General features: G+C 48.6%; 2 pseudogenes; both read right to left on the reverse strand.

Moving 5' to 3' along the window:
* Window positions 1-8,014, reverse strand: part of LOC146170957 (uncharacterized) — a 32,055-nt pseudogene extending 24,041 nt beyond the window's left edge.
* An 11-nt stretch (window positions 8,015-8,025) lies between these two features.
* LOC146170958 (kinesin-like protein KIF11) lies at window positions 8,026-12,872 on the reverse strand (annotated as a pseudogene).
* Window positions 12,873-14,224: the final 1,352 nt, after the last annotated feature.

Consider the following 14,224-nt stretch of genomic DNA (forward strand, 5'->3'; position numbering starts at 1 on the left):
CCCCAACCACCATTCCTCTGCCTCCTCCGGCAACTGTGCGCGCGTGCGTCGGATGGGCAGCGAAACGAACGCTCACAGCGGCCGCCAAAAATCGGAGCTAATTCATGCAAATGGGCTATCGTGCAGTCGATGCGCTCATGCGAGCTGACGTTCTATCGGAGTCGCGAAAGGAACCAAAAGTCCACGCGCCATTAGAAGTTGACGCGATTGCGCGAGGACTAACAGGGACGATCCGCCATGCTTCCGAGAAAGCTCCACAGTGCCAGGCGACATCTGCTGCGCAGTGTCGATTCTGCACCGTAGTTATTTCAGTGCGAGACGTAAAAGAGTGCACTTTAAAGAACGAAGCAGTCCAACCCGCCACGAATTCTGAAGACTTAAGCCGCTTTCTTTAGGGATGGGTCGCTCCGGAGCGAGCCGGATCTTCTAAGCCGCTCCTTTCAAAGAGCGGATAAGCCATTTGGCTCCGCAAAGTCGGAGCCGGATCCGCCGGAGCCGTCGGATCCGGAGGGTCTGAGCCGCGGAGTGGTCAGAGCTATCGGAGCGGTCGGAGCCATCGGATCTTTTGAAGAGCAGGTTACTGATCCTCTCGTTCACTGAACCTTTCGGTCACAGGCGGGTGCGACTTGCGCGCCATCTGTTAGCGATGCGAGAAAGCAACCTTCTGTCCTTTCTCGCAAGATTCGTAGTATTGTTCTCGCCCTCGGCTGTCTTTTGAGCGGAGTGCGCCGTTCTTTTTGAGAGCGAATGAGGTGGTTCTATGGATTGAGATCTGCTAGATGGCTGAAATGACGGTTATTTTGAAAAGCCGGTTCTCTCTCGTTCAGTAAGCCTTGTCTGTAGGAGCCGGGTGAGATTTTTCAAAACGCAAAGCGAAAAAGCCACTATACCGCCCTTCCTTTTCAGTGTCACAACCAACCCATTGCCTTCGGATCTTCCCGCGGGTACCGTGCTGCTGGTGCCCGCACTTTTAGTGCGTAGGACTACTAGCCGCAATCACGGTTTTCGGTGATGTCTGTCCGAAGCCGCTCACTCTTTCTCTCTCTCTTCGTGAACTTGAAGTGGAGAAAAAGAAGGTGGTGACGCGCCGCGCGTCGCACGGCTCAGCATTGATGAGGCGGAGCGGCCGCATAGCTGCAGCAGCTCTCTCTCTCTCTCTCCATCCGTCTCTCCGTGGAGGTAAGGAAAGTGGCGACGACCGCATCACGCGACTTAACACTGAGGGGGCGGAGCGGCTGCGTAGATGCACCTAGTGAGAGAGTAAGACAGTTATAGAGGGGCGTGTCACTTGCAGACGTGGCGGCAGTCACTAGGCGACGTTTCACAAGCGTGTGTTACTCCGGAGTGGGAAGTCGTGTGTCACTCGCGCGTCCTCAACTTCGACATCTCTACCCTCGCATCAGTCACTCCTCAGCCGTTTCACGGACAGCAGACGTGCACGCACGGTGCTCCCTGGACCTCAGCTCCAAGGCGCTCGCCGTGTCGTGAAGCTGTTTGTGCTTACCTCCGCGCCTTAACTGGCGCTCGCCTTCAAGCTCGTTTCCCTTTCTCGTTCTCTTCCCCTATAATCTCACCCCAGACCTTTCGGCCGCAGAGCAGTGCATTGTAAAGAGGTATGTACATTGTGCCTGTTTTCGTTCATTTCTGAAGATGGTGCAAGGAAAGCTGAGGACGCGGTTGCGCCGCGCGCTTGCTTCGCTTCGCAATGTATGAAGCCGGGCCGTCTGGCACTGCGACGTAGGTTCGCCGTGCTTGACGTGCTGAAGTACAACGGTCAAGCAGTGCTACACACCTACTTCGCATTTGGTTAACTATTCAAATCAACCAACATTTCTTTTTTGTCTTGCAGTTTTACGCTTTCGTTCCATGCCGACTAGTGGGGACCGGTACTCGTACTCGTCCGCTGTGTGTGGTCCGCGGCAATCCCATTGGCTCTGTATGCGTAATATAGTGTGACACCCGATGCCACTGAAGGGGGAGTAAAGAAGCCTTAATTGACAAAGAATGTCGCCATTTATTGCCATGCTGCTGTTCGAACGATGGCTCATGGCACTCATCGGTCGTGCATTGTTCGCTGGTGCAACAACACCATTTGAAGACGGAGTCTTTCGTATCTCAAAAGACAATCGAGCGTGTAGTTTACTCTTTTGATGAAATAGCGCGTAGGACGGAGGACGAAGATAGAAGGGGACACAGAGAGCACTGACTACAACTATTATACATAATCTGATCGGAAGAGAAGTGAAAGAAGTCAGTGGGAGGTAAGAGGAGGGAGATAATGGCCATATGCCCGTCGCGCTCGTCGCACAACTGCCGTTCGAGCCAAACGCACCGGCAGAAGCACGACAGTTGTCGTTGTGCCATCCAACGCCTCCTTAATGACTGCGCTAAATATTCAAATGCGAGGGCGCCGGGTGTATCATTTCTCCCCTCATTTTCTCTTTTATCTTGTGTTTTCCAGCTGAGGCACCATCATGGTGTCCACCCAAAAAGTAAAGACTGGATACCAGGTCACCATCATGAGCAGCAGAAAACCAGGCGACCTGGATTCGACGGGACGGTTCGGGGCCATCCTCCCCTGATGCCTTTGAGGCTGGGCGTCAGGGGATCGAGGCCAATGTTGTCGTACTCCAAGCGTGCTTGGTACGCGGTGCTTTTTTAGTGTCCGAAACGGAGCTATGCTCCGGAGAGGAGAAAAGCAGAGCGAAAGGATTCGAATGTTCCGCGTTCTTTCGTAGCACCTTCCTCAGTCGTCTTAACAGGCAGAAACCGCAACTGCATCACAACCGCAAGCAGAAACTGATGCTAAATACCACCGCTTGCTGTGGCACGTGACAGCCAAAACTGATTTTACTTTTTTTTTTACTATTAAAGCTCCTAATACACACACACACACACACACACACACACACACACACACACACACACACACACACACACACACACACACACACACACACACACACACACACACACACACACACACACACACACACACACACACACACACACACACACACACACACACACACACACACACACACACACACACACACACACACACACACACACACACATATATATATATATATATATAAAGAGAGAGAGAGATTAGGGGCCTGACCAGGGGGAGGGCTTATGGGGCCTCAACCTTTCACGAAATTTTTTCGTACTTTCATACACCGCAGACCGAAATAACCACCAGAACCGGAAATCAATCTGGGCTTTGTCTCCAGTATGCCTTTTTCACGCTCAAAAAGAGATTTCGGCGGGAATAAAAAGAGCGAAACGTGTATTTCGTTTTCTGAAATAGTTCATCTGACCATAGAAAGGAGACAAGTCATACTATCAGAGAAGCTCACAAAGCACGCAGAGATGGAATGCGTGGAGAAAAAACAACCTAGGAGGGAGCGTAATCCCACATGAGCAGCCTCCGCAGGCCAAACTCGATCTTCTGACGCCGCGCTGTCTTGTCCCTGCCGGGCCTCTTGTTCGCACTTAATCTCGGTGTTTTTAGCCGCCATGTATGCTCCGATGGAAAGTCTGTCGATGTGGTCTGCTGGGAGTCCTGGTCTGTTCGTAACACTCCAGTTTATTGCAGATGCTGCATTATAATCAAAGTTATAAGCACACTGGAGGGAGTGCAGGCAACCATTTCACCGGTGGGTCCTTTAGGAAGACTACATATTTGAACTAATGTTAATTGCATGGCTGGAAAACTGGCTATGATAAATTTTCAGTTTCGCATTTGCTAAATTAAACAAATTATTTTCGTCTGAAACAATACATGCGCAGGATACTCGATGGAAGAAAGGCCCGGGCGGTAGTATATATTCTTTCGTGCAATATTTGCATCCCGGCATGCAGAATATATGGCGCAGTTGAGAAGTGACAGGTTGGTGACAGGTATCTCAATACGGAGGAGGCTGAGCAGCAGCGTCACGCCCCTCGAAAAAAAAATGTCTGGCTACGCCACTGATACAGATATACCTATATTAAGAGTTTACCTCCGCTCCTTAAATGGCGCCCACCTTCAAGCTCGTTTCCTTCTCTCGTTCTCTTCCCCTATGATCCCACCGCAGACCTTTCGGCAGTAGAGCAGTGCATCGTAAAGAGGTATGTACATTGTGCCTGTTTTCATTCATTTCTAAAGATGGTGCAAGAAAAGCTATATATATATATATATATATATATATATATATATATATATATATATATAAAGATCCTGCCCCTCCTAAGCGACCCACTCACCTCTACAGATGTAAGTGAGGCGTTCAAGTGAGCCGTCTTGCCCATCTCTAGCTTTCTTTTTCCCGCACGAACACAGGGCACCCTTTTCCTCGGCTAACGCACGCCACTGCCATATTCTCTGTGCTTCAGCAGTCGAAGTGTAACGAGATGGAATCATACGTGCTATTCTCGTTTGGTCAGAAAAGAACGTCGCCCCAAAGGTCACAGGTGGTAAACGAAGGTTATTTTACATCACCAGATTGAACTTCGACAAAGAAAACACAATTGCTTGTGGTTATGGACTGCAAGCAGCCAAGGAGCGCACAAAAGGCGCACGAATCGAATAATCCTCGCACATCAGAGGCGACAGTAACGCGTGGTAGCTAAGCACTCACCACCGACATTGCGCGGGATAGACAGATGCAGAAGGGAAAATCAAGAGAATCTCGCCACAGCCGTCGTCCGTGCCAGACGTGGCTGAACGCGTGTCCGAACTCCGGACAGGAAACCGCGGCCAGACACAACACGTCTCCCTTTGATTGCTGCTCGACCACTTGGGCAGCCAGCAGCGCCTGCTCTGCTTACAGCGGCATCTTCCGTAATCGCGCGCAACCTTCCCTATCTATATGCTCTTTCTGCGGGCAGTGGTGATGCCGCCAGTACACTAGGAATGTCAGTGGCGTTGCTGCGTGCAAAGGCGCCTAGAAACTGTGTTCACGTCCGTAATACGCAGTTATTCACCCACTAATTCGCGTACATCAAAAATACGGCAGTGCAATGGAGGAGCAGACGGTTCTGCAAATGGAAACGATAACTCGGACAGAAGAACCGTAGGTGCCTGGAACGAAAAGCACTGTCAGAATCGCAGTGCTTTCTCTGAGCTTCTTGGACGGGATCAACAAAAAAATAAAAAAAAAATGGGGTAGGTTGTTTACCAGAAAGCGGTCACCCAGTCTCACCCACCGTATACCGTTCAGTCGTTCTCCCTGGACAACTCGTTGCTGAGGTCACCCGAGGGGTTACATCTATTTTTTTCTGCGTGCTATCGGCGGGGTGGCAGTCGTATTTCCGTGGCCAACTTTCGCTGCCTTCATCGCGGCGTCGTAACCACATGTAGAACGCCCGTCCACCACGCGAACGTCCGTGCGTCTTGCGAAACCCGTGGAAAAGAGGATTCTTTAATAAAAACTGGACAGCACTGCGACCTATGTTGGACAAAAAAAAAAAAAAAAGCCAAACTCTCAAGAGGAACAGCACAACCTATGAGCATCGGCAAGAGCTGAGAAAATGTTCATAACATAAACCACGCCGCTTGATTCGACGATAAATTTGTGGTGTGCACACGTACGCATCTAAAACGAGATGCGGAAAAGTCAGTGCGCCTCATTCTGTCCGCACTGACGCACGCTTTGATAGCAGACAAAAGGCTAGGCAAAAAAAAAAAAAAAAAGAAAACGCGCCGCATATTGACGCTTCGAATGCATGCGCCGTAGTAACTGCTTCGTGCGCGCACCATTCTGTGGCGGGCTATTTTCCTGTCAAGTGAGGGACGGATTTGCGAGATCCTCCACTGAAAGAACGATATGTTTATGACTTTTACCCCTCCCCCTCCCCCTTTTCATTTTTTTTTTTCGGAATTGGGAGAAGGTAAGAAGGTAGAAAGGAAGGCCTCAACGCATCTCCTTTGACCGTTAATGATCGAAAACGACGGATAAAAGTTATCATCTTCCAAGATTTCATCGCTAATCGTCCCTTGATCATCGAAAGGTAAACATCTGGGAGATTCATTAGGAAGATATTAAGCCCATGGCAGCAGAATTGAGTAATTTTGTTTATAATTGTTTGTATACGCGAGGGCCACAAAACCATGTGAAAATACGCAGGCGCAATGAGGAAATTCAAAAATTGCTCCATAATCAGTAAACACGCAGCATTACGGCCACTAATGTTTAGGCTGTTTTGTACTTACGGGCAGCTTTCGCACGACATTATCTTTTCACGGGACGCCTGAATCTCTGACAGCTGACACTTTGCTGTTGCGTTGATAAGTGTGCTGAAAAGGACGATTACTTCAAGCATGCTGGCAATGCAGACAGTTATAGGAGCAGAAACGAATATTATCCACATTTCATGCAATTCTGGGAATCACAGGGTTAAATTCACCTGCACGATAAATAATCACCTTTCTAGACGAATTAGGTAAACGGGGCAAGGACATTGAAAAGACAAAATCTTGGAGTCGCGCGTAACAGCCACAAATGAAATACCAGCCTGTCTTCACTGCACGACAACTGTTGCCGCCTGACTCGCACGCAGCACGCGGCTGTTTAAAGTTGTCAAGCAAAGAAAAAGACTAAAAAGAAACAGAGGGTCATCAGAGCGCATGATAGCGTCCTAAACATGTTGCACGGTATTGTCCACAGTCCAGGCTGTAGCAATAGGTGCACATGTTGGCTGCAGCACCTTCATCAGCAAATTCATTGGCTTTCGAAATGTATATGCCACAACAGCAGTACCTCGAATCTGCTACAGATGGCGGCAAATTATCTTCCAACGCCTCTAAGCAATGACGCCGAGTGGCGACCTGTTCAGTGCAGTCTATTTGAAGTACCCTCAGGGCCCGGTTTGTGCGTCTCAGAGCAGAGAGGGTACATCGTATATTCTATACAAGAAACAATAGGCAGCACAGGTACACATACGTGGATTCGATCAAAACGATTATACAGTGCAATAATTACTGATTAGTGAGTTAGTATCAACCTGGCTGAAGCAATCATTTGAGTTCTCCACGAATCCAGACTGTCTTTCCTTGTTGGTCTGATCGATGACAGGTGATCGCTGAAGCTTCTGATACAGCAGGTCAATGTCGCCCATTGTAGTCTTGGCAACTCACACAAGCTCCTCAGCATCTGCAGTGATTGCAGCTTCCGGACGCGAACAAGGGCAGTCTGCCTCTCTCAAGCGATGCCTTAGACTGCACCTGCTCAGTTGAATCCAAGCTCATATCTGTGTCCTGCATGGAGCAGGGCAGCAGTTGCTAGGTGCCGTTCAGTCGTGTCTACCACTCTCAAGGGTGAGATGGTAGGAAGTCTTCGTGCGACCACCTAATGCGCCCTGCAGCAGACACGTCAGATTGCTTTCCTTCTAAGGCACGTGCACGTGCTGACTTGTCCACCAAAGCAGTTCTGACACGGCCCAAAGTAAGCAGAGATTGGTCGCCGTTGCCTGCTTCACGTGCTCCTCGGTCAGCAGCGCTAGAGCAGTCTATGTTCTCGCTGCCCACAAGATCAACCAGATTGAGCTGTCCAGTTTTGACCAGCTCATCGCCATCATCAGCCATTTCACGGATTCGGACACTGACTGCAAAGACGGCGTGACTGCGTGACGAGGTTTCGTTGAGCAGTGTGGCCGCAGTCTGGCGCTTAGCTGCACCCATCTCAGGTACCTCTTGACGGTTGCGCACAGTGATCTCTTCAAGGCCTTGTATTATCATGGATCCCTTTCTTGTAGAGTCCTCGTAAATCTTGAGCATCGGCGTGTCCTCGTGTGCACTCAGCAGATCAAAAACCTCCTCGCTGTACAACACGAGGAAGGAGACCTCGATCGTGAACTCGAGGTCTTGTGATTGGAGCTTTTCAAAGAGCTGATGTCGAGTGGGGGGAATGGTCTCGGCCAGCTGGCTATTAGTCCACCACAGATGCACGTTTGATCGTTCATCCTCCACGGCGACGGTGTAGCCGGTGCGCATTTGGCCATATGCGAACACAGTGCAGTTGTAGTCCATCATGACCTGGGCTATGGTGGGCCCCATGACCGTCGGTACACGTCGATCTGCTTTGCTTCGGGTCCAAACACCTTGTCAAAAGTGGATGACTTGCGGAGAGAACGCTCCGGAATGACGCGGTCATTTACAAGGATCTTTCTCTGGTCCGCGACCACCTCGACCGCACTTGTGTAGCCGCTCATCTCCAGTGTGTTTGGGGGTTGCCACCAGACAAAAACTTGAATGTGCTGATTCCCGAGCTTCTTCGTAGCCATGGCGCTCGTCAGACCAGACGGAAACACAGCAACGCACCGCCGCTGACGCATTCTTCTTCTTCTTCTTCCTCTTGGTCTTCTTCCTTACCCTTACAGGGTTCAGTGTGGAGAGCCAAATGTACTGCGTATACTGGATTACTGTAACAAATCAATTATCTGCTAAATAAAAAAAACTATAATTCTAGATCGTAGAATTGAATAAAAGGAAAAAAAAAGACTGAGCGAAGTTTGTAAATTAGCACTATAACGTTCGAATCTGACTTTTCAAGCACGTACCCACAACAGCGAATTGGTTGTGGTTTAGGACATACACAAAAAATGATTACTTGATCCGAACTTAGGCTGTATTATATATAAATTATGAATTTGGAATTAGTCCTGGTGAAAAATGTTGTGAAAAAAAAAAAAATACGTGACTGCCTGCCGCCTCCTCGCAATACCCAAACTTCAACTTCGTCGTTTTCAGTTTGAACCGGCGTCCGCTGTTTTTACACAAGCCTCTCTTCAACCTTTGCGGTTGACTATTACCTCGAAACTTCGTGCATATTTGGTTGTTAGCGGTCAATGACTCTAAGACGCGGCCGTATCACTTTCTTTGTAACGGCGTGCGCCTGGATTTATCTCGTACGATCGCAGCGACGCGTGAATTCAGCCACCTGCTCTAGATTGTTATAGTTGCATTTCGATCCTTAACAGACAGATTTTCTTGCCAGCTTTAAATCGAGCGCAACCGAGAGTTGCAGGCACCGCCGAGCACAACTGCATGTCGCTTCGCCGTATCCAAACTTTTCGTTTCTGCGCGCCGGCGAGATAGCTCCATGAAGTTTCTTGTACAGTACAGTCATTTCGGTGCCTTCCCGACTCCAGGACTGCCATCAACTCAACGCGAAAATATTCACAGAACCCATGACGTTAGATTCGGCGAAAGAATCCGAGCGAAGAGAGGTCTGCAGAAACAACTGATCGATGTCTTCAACATTAAAGGGATGCTGAAACAGTTACGCCGCACAAATTCGGTTCCTACCTAAAATTCGATCGTTGGCGTTTTCTTTTCTCTCTTGGCGCTCGGACAGCAGCAAACTATAGGTATTTATTACTTGTAAATTTGGGGGTGATAAGAGAATAAATTTGGCGATGATGATGATGTGAAAATTATGGACTCTGCGATCGCCAACTACGGATGTGGACGGTGGTGTCAGCTCTAGATTTTCGTCCTTCCGGCCAATGTACAAGATCATAAAAGCTCCGTTTTCGGCGATTGTGGGCTGTTTGTCAATGGAAAGTTGTAACTAGTCGTCATACACGCCAGGTTCAATTTTTCCTCGGCGTTCATTTCATATACAATAGCCGCGCTGATATACTATGCCTTACCGGTTCTGCCCGCACCACACACGGATCGTTTTCCAGACAACTGCGGGACGGATTTACGAGATCATTCGCTGAAAAACGTGTGTTTGTGGATTGTATTAGGCCAAGTTTCGGCCCGTTGCGTAGTCAGTGGAAGCAGCCCCGAATGACCCCGAACAGGCGCGAAGAAGAAGAAGAAAACGACGAAGGAGAAGAAAAAGGCGGAGGAGGAGAAGGAGAAGAAGAAGAAGTAGAAGAAGAAGAAAAGTAAGAAGAACGCTCGGTCACCCGCAGCTAATGCTTTCGCTCCATATTTGGTTCAGCGGCGTTGAACCCTTCTCATTTTTTTTTCAGAATTGGGAGGAGGTGTTAAGGAAGGCGTCAGCCAATCTCCTTTGCCCGTCAATGATTGAAAACGTCGGATAAAAGTTATGAGCTTCCAGGATTTCATCACTAATGGTTCTTTTATCATCGTAAGGTAAACATATGGGAGATTCATTAGGAAGATATTAAGCCCAAGGTAATTGAATTGAGTAAATTCTTTTTATAATTGTTTGAATATCCGAGGGCGACAAAACCTTGCAAAAATACGTATAGGTGCATTCAGGAAATTCAAAACTGCTCCATAATCTGTAAACGCAGTATTACGGTCACTAATATTTTGGCTGTTTTGGAGTTAGGGGCAGCTTTTGAACGAGCTTATCGTTTCACGGGCCTCCTGCATCTGCGACAGCTGACACTTCGTCGTTGCGTTGATAAGTATGCTGAAAAAGACGATTACTTCAAGCGTGCTGGCAATGCAGACAGTTACAGGAGCAGAAACGAATATTATCCACATTTCATGCAATGCTGGGAATCACAGGGTTAAATTCACCTATACAATAAATAATCACCTTGCTAGACGAATTAGGTAACATGGGCAAGGACACTAAAAAGACAAAACCTTGGAGTCGTATGTAACGGCCACAAATGAGATAGCGGCCTATCTTCTCTGCCCTACAACTCTTGCCGCCTGAGTCGCACGCAGCACGCAGCTGTTTAAAGTTGTCAAGGAAAGAAAAAGACCAAAACGAAACTGGGCAAAATTTGAAACCAGGGAACATTCGAGCACACGACAGCGCCCGAAACATGCTGGGGTATTCTCCACAATCTAGGCTGCGGCCGGAGCCTCGACTGTGGACTACCGCAATGGGTGGACATGTTGGCTGCAGTACCTTCATCAGCAAGTTCCTTGGCTTTAGAAGTGTATGCCACAACAGCAGTTCCTGTAATCGGCTGCAGAGTGTGGCAAATGATCCTCCAACGCCTCTAAGGAATGACGCCGAGTGGCGACTTTTTCAATGCAGTTTATTTATTTGAAGTACCTTCAGGGCCCGGGTCGGCCGTCCCACAGCAGAGTGTGTACATCATATATTCAATACATTACAAATAAAGAATAGGCAGGACAGGCACAGATACGTGGATTTGATCAAAACGATTATACAGTGTAATAATTACTGAAATGTGAGTTAGTCTCAACCTGGCTGAAGCGGTCCTTTGAGCTCTCCACGAATCCAGACTGTCTTTCCTTGTTGGTCTGACCGATGACAGATGTTCGGTGAAGCTTATGATACAGCAGGTCAACGTCGATCGTCTCACACAAGCTCCTCAGCAGCTGCAGTGAGTGCAGCTTCCGGACGCAAACAAGGGCAGCCTGCTGTCTCTCTCAATCGACGTCTTAGACAGCACCTGCTCAGTTGCATCCAAGCTCATCTTCATTTCCCGGTTTGTGGCAGGTGCTGTATAGTCGTTTCTGAAACTGTCTACTTTTATTTTTAATAACACAGCTGATTAACTGCTGATAGCTTTTCTGTCGGAGACTCAGTCTGAGCTTCCTTCTCCAGAATCTTCTGTGACTGGCCGTTCGATCTGCATTCTATGTTCCTGTATAGTTCTCCTGGTCCACAAGGATCCCATTCTTGTCACTGGTTGCTGCGACGTCCCTCCGCATCCTCTTATATACTCTCTGTACTCCTTAATAAGATCTTTCTTGGCAATTTTTTGGTTTACCTCTGGCTGCTTGGTTATGTTCTTGGCCCGGTGGGCGTAGTCCAAGGTGCTCGAGGTCTCCTCAAGGTTCGACATGTCGGGTGAGATGGTCGAAGCGATGGAAGTCATGGAGCGGCTGCCCAAGGAGCTCTGCAGCAGCCGCGTCACTTTGCTTTCTCTGTAAGGCACACATGCTGCATTGTCCACCAAAGCAGTTATGACACGGCCCAAAGTAAGAAGAGATTGGTCGCCGTTGCCTGCTTCACGGGCTCCTCGGCCAATAGCGCCAAAGCAGCCTATGTTCTCGATGTCCACAAGGTCAACCAGGTCGAGCTGTCCAGTTTTGGCCAGCTCATCGCCATCATCAGTCAATTCACGGATGCGGACAGTGGCTGCAAAAACGGCGTGACTGCGTGACGAGGTTGCGTTGAGCAGAGTGGCCGCAGGTTGGCGCTTAGCTGCAGCTTTCTCAAGAATGAAGACCTCTTGACGGTTGCGCATGATTTCTTCGAGGGCCTGGATTATCACGAATTCCTTTCTAGCAGAGTCCTCGTAGACCTTGTGTATCGATGTGCCCTCGTGTGCACTCAGCAGATCAAACACCTCCTCGTTGTACAACTCGAGGAAGGACACCTCGATAGTGGACTCGATGTCTTGTGCTTGGAGTTCTTCAAAGACCTGATGCATAGTGCGGGGAATAATCCCAGCTAGCTGGTCATTAACCCAGCCCAGATGCGCATTTGATCGATGACTCTTTGTGAAGGTGTAGCTAGTGCACATTTGGCCATATGCGAACACAGTGCAGTTGTAGCCCATCATGACCTGGGCTATGGTGGGCCCCATGACCGCCCGGTACACGTCGATCTGCTTTGCTTCGGGTCCAAACACCTTGTCAAAAGTGGATGACTTGCAGAGAGAACGCTCCGGAATGACGCGGTCATTTACAAGGATCTCTTTCTTGTCCGCGACAACCTCGATTGCCCTTGTGTAGCCGCTCTTCTTCAGTGTGTTCAGGGGCCGCCACCGTACAAAAGCTTGAATGTGCTGGTTCCGGAGCTTCTTCGTAGCCCTGGCGCTCATCAGACGAGGCGGAAACGCAGGAACACCAACATGCACCGCCGCTGACGCATTCCTCTTCTTCTTCTTTGTCTTCTTCTTCCTTGGCAAATTGCACATATACCCACGAGGGGGATTAGCTAGGGTTGTGTGTGGAGAGCCGAATGCACTGCATATACTGGATTACCGTAACAAATCAATTATCAGCTAAAGAAAAAATAGATTCAAGATCGTAGAATTGAATAAAAGGAAAAGAAAAAAGACAGCGAAGTTTGTAAATTAGCACTAACGTTGGAATCTGACCTCTTCTCTCCTCAAGCACGCACCCACAGGAACGGATTGGTTGGGGTTTTGTGCAGGCACAAGAAATGTTTACTTGATCCGAAGTTAGGCTGTATTATATAAAAGTATGAATTAGGAATAAGTTCTTGCAAAAAACGTTTCGAAAAAAGAAAAAAAAAAACTGACTGTCTGCCTGACTCGCACCACGCAGCTCTTTAATGTTGTCGAGTAAAGAAAGACAAAAAGAACCCCGGGAGAGAGAGAGAGAGAGAAAACTTTTAATGAGCATATAATCAGTAAATATTCGCAGGAGCTGGGTGGTCGGTGCCCCTAGTCCAGGGCTCAGCTGGCAGCAGCTTACTTGCGGACTAGCTGGATAATCCAGGCTTGCTGGTCCAGGTTGTCGCTGGTCAGGGCCGGCTCCCACTGCTCGTGTGTCGGGCATGGTACTATTAACGTTGGGTCAGGTTTGTCCTGGCATTCCCAAGAGATGTGAAAGAGTGTGGGGCTTGCACCGCACCAAGGACAGTAACTCGTGTATTTTGTTGGGCTTATCTTATTTAAAATTTGAAGATTAGGGAATGTGTTTGTTTGTATTTTTCTCCAGTCTATAGCGTCCGAGGAAGGAAGGTGTTTGTGTGGTGGTGAGAAAATTCTTCTTTCTAACCGTAGGTGTTCCAGCCTGTCGCCGTAGGGTCCTAGGAGAGGGGTGAGGTAGGGATGGGGATCCGCCCGGTTTGTAAGAGCTCGGGCTAGATCATTCGCTACCTCATTTCCTTCTAGGCCTTCGTGTCCAGGTGTCCATGTAATTGTGTGCGTCTGAGAGATGGAACGTAATATTGCACACGCTCTTTTGTGAGGTTTTCCGGCCAGGTAGTCCCTGCAGGCTGGTTGGGAGTCCGTCACTACGTGTGATGACTTATTTTGGTTGTCTTGTGTTTTTATGGTGATGGCTATTGCCAGTGATTCCGCTTCCGCAGGATCCTTGGCATAGATCGAAGCCTGAATAATTGGCTTCTTCTTGTGGTCAACTGCAGCTATTGTGAACTTGCCAGGTTCACCGTAAGCCCCTATGTCCACGTAGACAACTTCCGCGTCTTTAGACAATTGTTTTTCCAATGATTTGACTCTGGCTTTCCTTCGACCCTTCTGTAACTCATGGTGCATGTGCCTGGGTATCGGGTTCACATAGATGTTGTTTCTTGTGGATGTTGGAATTTGTGATTTGATCACAGAAGTTCTT

Source organism: Amblyomma maculatum, unplaced genomic scaffold, assembly GCF_055883805.1.
Source record: "Amblyomma maculatum isolate TAMU_Amacu unplaced genomic scaffold, ASM5588380v1 scaffold_24, whole genome shotgun sequence".
In the NCBI taxonomy this organism is placed as follows: Eukaryota; Metazoa; Arthropoda; class Arachnida; order Ixodida; family Ixodidae; genus Amblyomma; species Amblyomma maculatum.